General features: G+C 39.0%; 1 pseudogene; it reads right to left on the bottom strand.

Annotated features, from left to right (window-relative positions):
- Positions 1-277: 277 nt before the first annotated feature.
- The window catches only part of LOC137260872 (delta-like protein C), a 31,373-nt pseudogene continuing 21,266 nt past the window's right edge, over positions 278-10,384 (bottom strand).

Here is a 10,384-nt window from a genome sequence, read left to right as displayed (position 1 = left end):
ATGTCAATCCTGTCACAGTCAGTTATCAATTAAATTATCATTATGAAAAAAAAACCACAGACGAAAACATTGCAAACAAATACGAAATAACTAGAAAACCAAATTAACTTAACATTTCTAATCGTAGCAGCTTTTTCCATTCATTAATTCATAAACTTTGCAATGAATAACAGTTTTGCCAGTTAAATGCATTGCCAAAATTACCACGAAAGATATATCGTATTAAATGGATTGATTATAGCGTTAAGCAGAATGTTGTCGGGTTGAAAGGAACGCGTCAGAGGATGAGGAAGAAAGTGAGAACAGTCATCCCTATTAGGTATGTGGACATCTTCACCGTCCCTCCACCTGCAAGAGAAATCGTGTATAGATAAATGGTAACATTAGAGTGAGGTGGAAACGAAAACACCCCAAACTTTCCACATTCATAAGAAATGTCTCGTCACAATGACATGGACAAGCGCATAATATGTCTGCATGAAAAACACGCTGACAAGTTGAAAAGCACGTTGACATTCTGCAGATCAAAACTGGAAATTGCATTGATTTGTGTCAGAGGGACAATTACATGTCCACCTTGAAACATTGAAATCTTCACTAAGGCCTTTTTCAAGACGACTTTTGAGTTGCAGATGCACCCTTTAAATGCTTGCTTGATTGTACCTCGAAAGTTGAGAAATGTTGACAGCAAATATTGGAGCTGATTTAATATTGACATAAAGGGAAATTGTAATTAGTCTACCATTCTGGCAGGTGTCCCCCGTGTAACCCTCGGCACAGGAACATGTGGTGGGAGTCTTGCTTGTGTCACATGTTCCACCATTAAGACATTCTTCCCCGTCCTTAGAACATACACCCTCTGAAACACGAGGAAAAAAATTTGGATTAAATGTAATGTTCTTGTTCTGGTTATATACGTATAACATGAAGTTCTTTAAATATCTGTCTTCAACTGGACGTGTTTAGAGAGGATGATTCCACAGATTTCAATGTCATCTGTTGTAAAATGGTCAGTACGACGGCATATATACAGGGTAGATTTTATTGAATTGTTGTCTCCATATAGGATACGACGAAACACAGAATTTTCTCTATCTATCTATCTATCTATCTATCTATCTATCTATCTATCTATCTACTACTACCTCCACTGCTGTTTCTGTCTCACCACAATCTGTCTCTCTGTCTGTCTGTCTATCTATCTACTACTACCTCCACTGCTCTTTCTGTCTGTCCACCACAACTGCTACAATCATTAGCACCGCAACTTCAATTATCATGACTGCTTATACACTTACTGTTCTGCTAACATTACTACTGTTGCAGATACTACTCCTGTTGGTGCCATTACTGCTGTACTTACTAATACCACATATCATGAAATGTATCACAGAAGAAGTTCTATTGATCTGGGCCCCGTTCCTTAAAGAGATCGTAGCGCTACGACGATCGTAACTTCCATACTTTAACGTAGATTTACGGCTGTCGTAGCGCTACGACGATCGTAACTTCCATACTTTAACGTAGATTTACGGCTGTCGTAGCGCTACGACGATCGTAACTTCCATACTTTAACGTAGATTTACGGCTGTCGTAGCGCTACGTTTGCTTTGAGGAACGGGATACATATACGTAGAAGTACTGTAACATATTCCAAATAACTGCTCTACTATAACTTTATGATAACCCTGAACCGGGAAATTGCTATTTAGTTATTTGAAAATTGTATACCTACAGTAATCAAAAACATTGCACTCCATATATTCCCGAAATATCGACTATGCAATTACGATGCTTCGACAAGACTGTCTTCTGATATTTCGTTCATGGATTTCATGTATTCACATTCACAAATCATACTATTTCACATCTGAAACGTCAGGCAGATCTTACTTACCCTCTGTATTGATATCGATACTGACATTATCTTGCAATATGATTCAATAAATGTACAAATCGGAGAATCTCTCTGTTCTTCCATCCAAACATTTCTGTTTTTGGATTTTGACGAAAATGTCGTCCCACTCACTATCCCTCGTTTCGGTGTACATGTTTTCGTTTCATAAAACACTGCATGATGGTGGACGAATCGTATTACAATAGAACAATATCTGACACTAGAAGGCATACAGCCCTTCCCATCTATAAACAATCTCTGCTGAAAGTAGACTGAGTCGATTGTACAGTTGTACATGTAAAACATATAAATGTATATTTACCTGTGCACGTCTTTCCATCTCCTGCATAGCCAGACTTGCATGTGCAGGTAAAGGATCCAGGTGTGTTTGCACAGTCTGCGTCTTCATCGCAGGCATCAGGGGCTTCACATTCATTTATATCTAGAGTAGAGAAGTCACATCACAAGTGTACAATTGTTATTGTATTATTTTGAACTCTACATCTATACATTCATTCACACACATGCGGCACATAATGGTCGACCTCAAAGTTTTAATCAAAGGGGAAGTTTACACGACAATTATATTTAGCTTTTTGTCTTCCACTTTTTCATAGGAAATGTTTGTCAAGTAGTTCTAAAACAAACAAATAAAAAAATCTCCCAAAACCCCCACCCCCAAAAAAGAAAACCAAACCAAACCATAACAAAACAAACAAAACAGTAAGTGAGTATTTTTCCCGTATCTTAATTTCAGAAAGTGAATTAATGCGAAGTCTTCTGTACAAACGTTTCCATCTCGTCATATACCTAGAATATTGTCGAATGCGCAAAGCCAGATTTGCATTTTCAGTTGTATGTTTACTTTTTAGAATTATTTTGAATAACTGTATTGAAATCTGACAACAAAGGTCTACTTCTTACCTGTTTCGCAGTTGTCGCCTTTATATCCGGTATCGGAACAGTCACATGATGATGACGATGAATCGCATTTTCCTGTATTACAATCACTATCATCCGAGCACGTTCCATAGACGCCATCGAGAACTGCCCAGCATGTTAAAACTGAGGAAGGGGACACAGTGTAACATTTCATATACCTTTATTTGTTTTATTATATTCAACAATGGTAATGTGTTATGTAAGTTCGAAAGGGCTAACTAGTTTCACAATATACCGTAATGTCAAATGTACATAACTTTATGTCACTTTGATGTAAATGAATTCAACATTTCTTGCTTGCCGTCACAAATTACAAGACCCGGGTTCGATTCTCCACATGGGTACAATGTGTGAGGCCCATTTTCTGGTGTCCCCCGCCGTGATATTGCTGGAACATTGCTAAAAGCGGCGTAAAACCAAACTCACTCACTCACTCACTCACTCACAAATTAAAAACAAAAAATAACTCTCCATGACTGATAACTTACCTAGCAAAGGTGCGAAAAAAGGAACTCTGAATAGCTGCATGTTCTTCGCCTTCGTTGTTCACTGTCTGTTGTCTACTGGGTGTTTGTCCATTTATACCATGATGTTGTCATAGGCGCCAGTGTCTTGCATGTGTATTGGCAACGGATAAGTGTGGCAACAAAGCATACTGAAAAAAGTGTTGAGATAAAATATAAAAAATTAAGAGAGACTCCCTACTGAACTTGTTACTGCTTGTTTCTGTTGAGATTCTGTTTTGCTCTTTTCGTGGTCGTAAGTGCACCTTACATAAAAGTTTAACGAATCTTGAAACATACATATACTACCTATTATATTTTTGTTCCTAATATCTTATATCTGACTGATGTCCCGTACAGTTCCCTATTGTGGTTTGTACCAATTATTTCAGGCGAACCATTTATTTTTTGCTACTTGTGGGTCAGGATACCCTCGCTTTATCACCGGTATTCCATATGGCTTCGTAAACACATGCTCTCGACTAGATGCCCACTGATACAAGGACATATACCCGATCATTGTACTCCTGGTCTTTCATCTCATCACAATGTTTGTAGATACTTAATTATATCTCCTGCCCTACTTATTTACATATCTGGTTTCCTGTACATAAATAAAATAAATATACTGTACTGTTCATTTTGTTATTGTACACCTGACGAAGGGGCAAGAACTAGTCCAGAAACGTTGTGAAAAAAAATCAAGAAGTTGTTATCAATAAGATTAGAGGTGTATTATCACACCAATTTCTAAATGCCCTTGAAGAATCTCAAAATATTCATTGCTGTCATTTTTCATTTTTTTCAGATTGGTTGGTGGCAATGAGATAGCCTAGTGGAGTTATTTGGTGGCATCCGATTCTAAATCGGATTTTCACGTTAATCAATTTGTTTGTCGTTACTGCGATTACATTTCCCAATCAAAATCACCTCTTAAAAAGAACATAAAGTCACGCCATTGATACATTTCATACTGGTAATGAATCATGGAATACGTAAATGTATGTGAATAAGGTCGACAGAAACAAACCGACCTGCTAGTTTGGACTGAAACTAAAGGAAATAACTCGTTTTCCTCTAATTGTGCTACGTTTTAAACATCAACGAACAAGAAATATGTACTGACAATAAATACTTCCTGGTTATATGGAGGTAAACACGTGATAACTGCCAATTATCAAACGTATATCGCATTGTTTGCAGTGCATCGCTTCTCTAGTAAACAACAACAGACATAGCAGTACGCGTTGACAAGAGGAGAAACAGAGAAGAAGAATAGTGTACACTGGGTATTTCAACAATGGAATAACTTGATGGTGTGTGGTCCTGTGCATAGACCCCAGGTCACAATCTGTTGAAGTTAAGCAACAATGGGCGCAGATGGTACTTGGATGGTTGGCAGTGTTTGGAAGCTTGACTCCTGAGTGTTTCTTGGACGTCAGTCGTGCTCCACCACGAAACACATATGATACATGTGATCGCACCTCAGACAAGTGAATTGGTTCAAAAGTGCCTCTGTTCACACAACAGAAAATGGGTACCAGGTGGGATAAATCGTGAGACTTTTAACCTTCTAGCTACTTGTGGACAATTCACGTTATAAGAAGAAATAGTGATGAGATCGTGCGCTTTAAACAAGATATCTAGTCTTGAATAGACGCGTTATGAATAATGTCATTATTATTACATAAATAGTGATTTCTTAATCATCTGATGTCTGCTTTATATGCCACCAAATGAAATCCTGTCAGTATATAGGCAATGACACCGACATTATTTCTATTAGATTATAAAATGTGCATGTTTGGTTGTACTTTTAGAGGGAAACGCACCGATTGTTGACGAGGACGGGACCAAAGCTCATGTCCAGATTTCCTCAACAACATGGCAATTTTATTTGCCTTTTGAAAAACATAGACGGAGGCGATTCCACGAAATAGAGTCATGAAATAGAATCCCCCCCCCCCCCCTCCCCCGTGCGACGTATCTGGGGAGTGTAAAGCCATATTCTACACAAGAGGTACAAGAGTCACGTTTCAAGGGTCACGATTGTTAAATGAGTCATCCTGGCTGTGCCCAGCTGTCTTCTCCTTCAAATTCCAACATAAATCGTAATAGATCATTGATCTCCCAATATTGTTAGGAAACCCAGTGTTTGAAAAAGACCATATTTGACATTATGCAGTTCTTCAAAACAGCCGTGCAACTGACGATATGTTTGTCCCCTCCTACATATGACACACCAAGCCCATGTCAAAGTACTTAGTATCTTCTGAGTTACAGGAAACATTTAGAAACCAGTGATAGGGTTTTGAATGAACGTGCACTAGAGATAAGATATACATGGACTACAAGACATAATCAATAGTTACGTCACATAACCATGCCACACATCAGAAGACTGAACCATCGAGAAAGAAATGGTGCAGTGGAACGGCATTCGTTATCACGGGGAACGACATTTTATTTTTTGATGTATTTACGTGTATATGCTATGTTAAAGATGACTTTATGTCTGCAGAGAAAAAGCTTATCACGCGAGTGTGTTTGGAGATGGTTATCCTGCTTTATTCATTTGTGTTAAAGAACGCATTGTTGTCAACAAATCAGCTTACGTTTGAAAATAACAAAAAACACTTCGTGTGGAATTTCCGAAAATTTCAATTACCCTTTTGAACAGCAAATGCACTGAATGTTCGCATGACATTATGCACCTAGATTCCTCTGCCGTCCTCTCGCTAACACTGACAGTCGGTCGAGAAACTGTCTTTGGTATCTTCGCAAGCCTATGGATTTCAATCTTCGCTTCATAATCTACTCAATCCATCATAACCAGGCACGAATGTCCTGGGATCAAAGGACTGACAGTACCGTAACCACTGCAGACACTCCGGACACGATCACAGACCCTTCACCCCATGTTTGCTTACTCTGTGAAAGTAGTCCCTAAAATTTGCATATGACCTGTCTAATTTGAATCGGTATCTGTATATGACCCCAACGGATACCGAAAATATCCGTTGACTTTATCCTGCTGAGAACACTATCCATCGTACGATAAAAGCATATATCTGTTGGTATGAGTGTTCCATAGATGTTCGATTGAAAAATCTCTTCCTTGGATGGAGTCTATGACATAGTAGAGAGAGAGAGGCCCACGTTGACGCATGAATTCCACTGCTCCTTTACGACGAGATGTGGCCAAACAATACATCAACAATGTCAAATTCTGTCTTAAATAATCTCAAGAGATGATTACACAATGCTATCTGGAAAGTGGTCAAATGTAACATATGTCATATTTGGGATTCACAGCTGTTTAGGACCAGGCATCTTAGTTGATACACACAGCGTGGCTGGCTGAGTCAGGAAGGCAGAGAGAGACAAGGCAGTGCGGTTGGACTGTACATTCCTGAGCCCTGATCTAGACCGCACATGCTATATAAAACCTGCACGTGTGTTGCGGGTATTCCCTTTAGGCACTAATATACAATGGAATTTGGTCAAGGTTGTCACATACATCACTGCTATCTACTGTTGTTTAAGAAATGTATGGATGTATTGGATTTATTCAGGCAGAAAGCTGACATTCCGTACATTTTCAAAACATTATAATAAGAAGAATCTGTTCATTTTCAAATCGCTTTAAGAGGTCTTTGTAGAGATTTTCCTGCAATTCAGTATATATGCACATTGAGTGTGTTATCTAATTCTACCAATACAGTCATGCAGTCATATTCAAGCAGGGTATTTGGCCTCAAAATTATAAGGAATTTGGACTCACTGTTTTGAAACTGATAAATCCATCCACTGCAGTTAATAACACACTTTCGGCACAGTAATTCCAGTTTTTTAAAAGTTATTTTCACATATTCTTTCCATTTTGAGTACAAATTCCAACGAAATTAACACTTAAACTTGCTCCATATAGAATACACAAAATGCAGCTTCAAACCTTCTCGGAAGTGCTACTAGAATGTTCAACAACCAGCGTACTCTGTCTGCCACACTGTATGAATGAAACCTATGTTTGCGATAGATTCATGTGAAAACAAACCCTGCTTGAATAAACTGTGTTAATTTCATCTGAAAGATGGTAATTGAGGCTTTACGACAGCGTAAACAGTTTCCTGTAGAAAACCCAGATAAGATAATTGTGACACTTCAACTAAACATACTTTTCAGTTTTACAGGATTCCAGACTGGGTTTGTTTATTGTGACCTCCCTTGTCAAGATTTCTACAGTCATTAATCTTCATTTATGGTTTGCCACAAAGTAAAGTGTTAAGATAACACCAATTATGTTAATACAAACAATGTTAGAGTGGAGAAATAGTGTGAGTTAAGCTTCAGATGGAAAGGGTTGCTAACATGGCCGCCATCTGTAAATGATGATGCCAGCCATAGCAACAGTTAGTACACGCATGCGCAAGCCATGACTGATTACTCTCCTCGCTCTCAGCAGAAGGCAGACTAAAGAGCCTGCCTGGGCTAGATATAAACAGCTGTGGATTGCACTTTCTTTGTAAAGTACAAATTTTAGTGCTTTTTTGGTTGAGTCCCATTCGGGATTCGAACCCGCACCCTCAGATTCGGACACGTAATCACCAGTGCAGGGAAGGAATCCCGAATGGTACTCAACCGAAAAAGTACTAGAATTTTTACTTCACTAAGAAACAATCCCAAATATGACATATACTAACTCAACAGATATCTATTACTCTTGCAAATATGTCCACAGAGATACATTCAAGAATCCAGGAGTCCATTTCCAGCCTAAAAGATTTAGCATAATCCTTCATGCAGTGACGGATAATATAGATAGTATGACCAGAAAATAGTGAGAATTTTCAAGATTTTTTTTATATTGTTTTCACCTATAACTCACGTATTAAATTTGAATATTAGCAGAAGATAACTCCAGATTTAAAGACAGGTGAACAGTAGTATTTTGTCAAATCACCATGGGCAGCAATGCAAGCTTCAATACTACAGATCAAAGAAGTCAGAAAGTCGTGCTCCATGCTGTCCCAATATCGGACCACTTTTTCGTTCATTTCATAGTTGTCATCCATATTTGCTAATGGACACTTTGGTGTCAGCATGTTTGCTCCAGAATTTCAGTGTATAAGGAATCAGCCACACACAACTTTCATATGAGAAAATCACATTGTCACAGTTAAAATTTATATGCTGTAAGCACCAGTTCAACCTTCGCTCCTTTAGTTCATGTTTCGTTATCGGTGATGGAATTCCTCGATTTTCTGCCAAACCACTGCATGCAGCTCAGTTCTAATCTTCTCCTTACAGACAGCCACAATTCCTCTATCAATCATATTTAGCCTTAAGTTTTCTAAACTTCTTTTTTTGTTTCTTTTTCTTAAAAAAAAGAATACCAAGCCGCCTTCTGTCAACGACAGTCAGTTTTCTGGGCCTACCTGCACCCCCTGGTGCCCAACGTCATATCCATTTGCAAAATAAGATATACAGTGGACAATGAGATGCCTGGTCTAGTTGATATCACTGATCTGATATCTTTTGTAACAATACTCTGAAATCAACTACCACGTTTCTGTATCATTCATAGTGATTACTCCTCACAAACTAATGAAAAAGGATTAACGAAGTTGTCTCTCTTGAATGAAACCAAGCACTTGATAGACTGTCAAGGCTGTTTAAAGCAGAAATCCAGTTAAACATATTCCTAGAATTCTCAATAATTTACTATAAGTCTCAGCAGATTTAAAAATTTGAGATTTGGAGAAGCAGCATCACATTTACTCCACTTGACACCGTGAATTAAACTAGTAGTGTTTATAAAGACATTTTTATGATAGAGTCAAAACTGTATAGTACACGCTGTTTTCAGAAGTAGTTTCGACTGTAGAAATGTTTGTTGACGCTATTTTTGCATGCATATTTTGATCGTCGATCATCCAGAGCTAGTTGATAAGACATCCAGTTTGATTTACGCGAAGCTTCAAGCTATACTTGACGTAACCACTATAAAAATGTACAAATTGTATGAACAATACATTGAACAGGGCAAATATTATTAAGAGGAATATAAGTCAGCAAATAGATCTATGGTCATTCGGGGATGTCAGATCATCATACTCCCCCTCCCAAATCTGTCCACCTGGGGGACACAGACGTTGGCGAAACGTTCATGACAGCGTCTATAAACCTTCATCCTTCATTGCGTCGTTCCAACAGAAATCTCGACTCATCGCTGAACCAGATCCGATGCCAGTTAGGCAAGGTCCAGTTCTCCACATTGTTACACCACTCTACTCGACATTGTCAATGGCGTAGACGTAAGACAGGGCCAAAATAGGGTCTTCGTGCTCTTAGACCTGCTTCTCGAAGCCTGTTCCTGACGGTCTGAGCAGAAACTCGGCGTAATCCGGGTATGTTCATGGCGGCACTGGTTGCCTTAGCAGTACGATGACGTAAGTGATGTACCCGGATGTACCGATCTCTGTTGGTCCCTCTAGGACGTACGCTCCTTGGCTTATCTTTGAAGGAGTTCTGTTGGCGTCATCTCTCCCAGAGACGAGAAATTGTGCTCTGATGGACACCCATACGGCGGGCGACGGCATGCTCGGATTGTCCTGCTTGAAGAAGTCCTATGGCGATGTTTCGGTTTGCACGGCTTAGTCTCGGCATTTTCATTCACGTTGAAAGTGGCGGAAAAGGTGAATGAATGAGAGACAAGGGTCGACCTTTTATACCCATCAGCGACGCGATGTGCATCCCACTTCTCACGTGCATTTCATGCACATTTTGCGTTCGGTGACAATGCATGCCCAAAATCAAAATCATGCCTTTAAGTAGGCGTTATGCAGGGTGGGTGCGTTTGGATGCGATGTTTTGATACAGAAACACATACGAAATTACAAATCCATGGAAGATGCTCGGAAACGTTCGCCTGCATCAATACAAGGAAAATGCAAAATTCAAATTCAAACAAGAGGATTATCCTTGCACGGGGTAATCCACAAACGGCAATAACATATTCCAATGCGACACACAAATCTTA

This window comes from Haliotis asinina, chromosome 14, assembly GCF_037392515.1.
Source record: "Haliotis asinina isolate JCU_RB_2024 chromosome 14, JCU_Hal_asi_v2, whole genome shotgun sequence".
Lineage (NCBI taxonomy): Eukaryota > Metazoa > Mollusca > Gastropoda > Lepetellida > Haliotidae > Haliotis > Haliotis asinina.
This window is presented reverse-complemented; position numbering and strand designations above follow the sequence as displayed.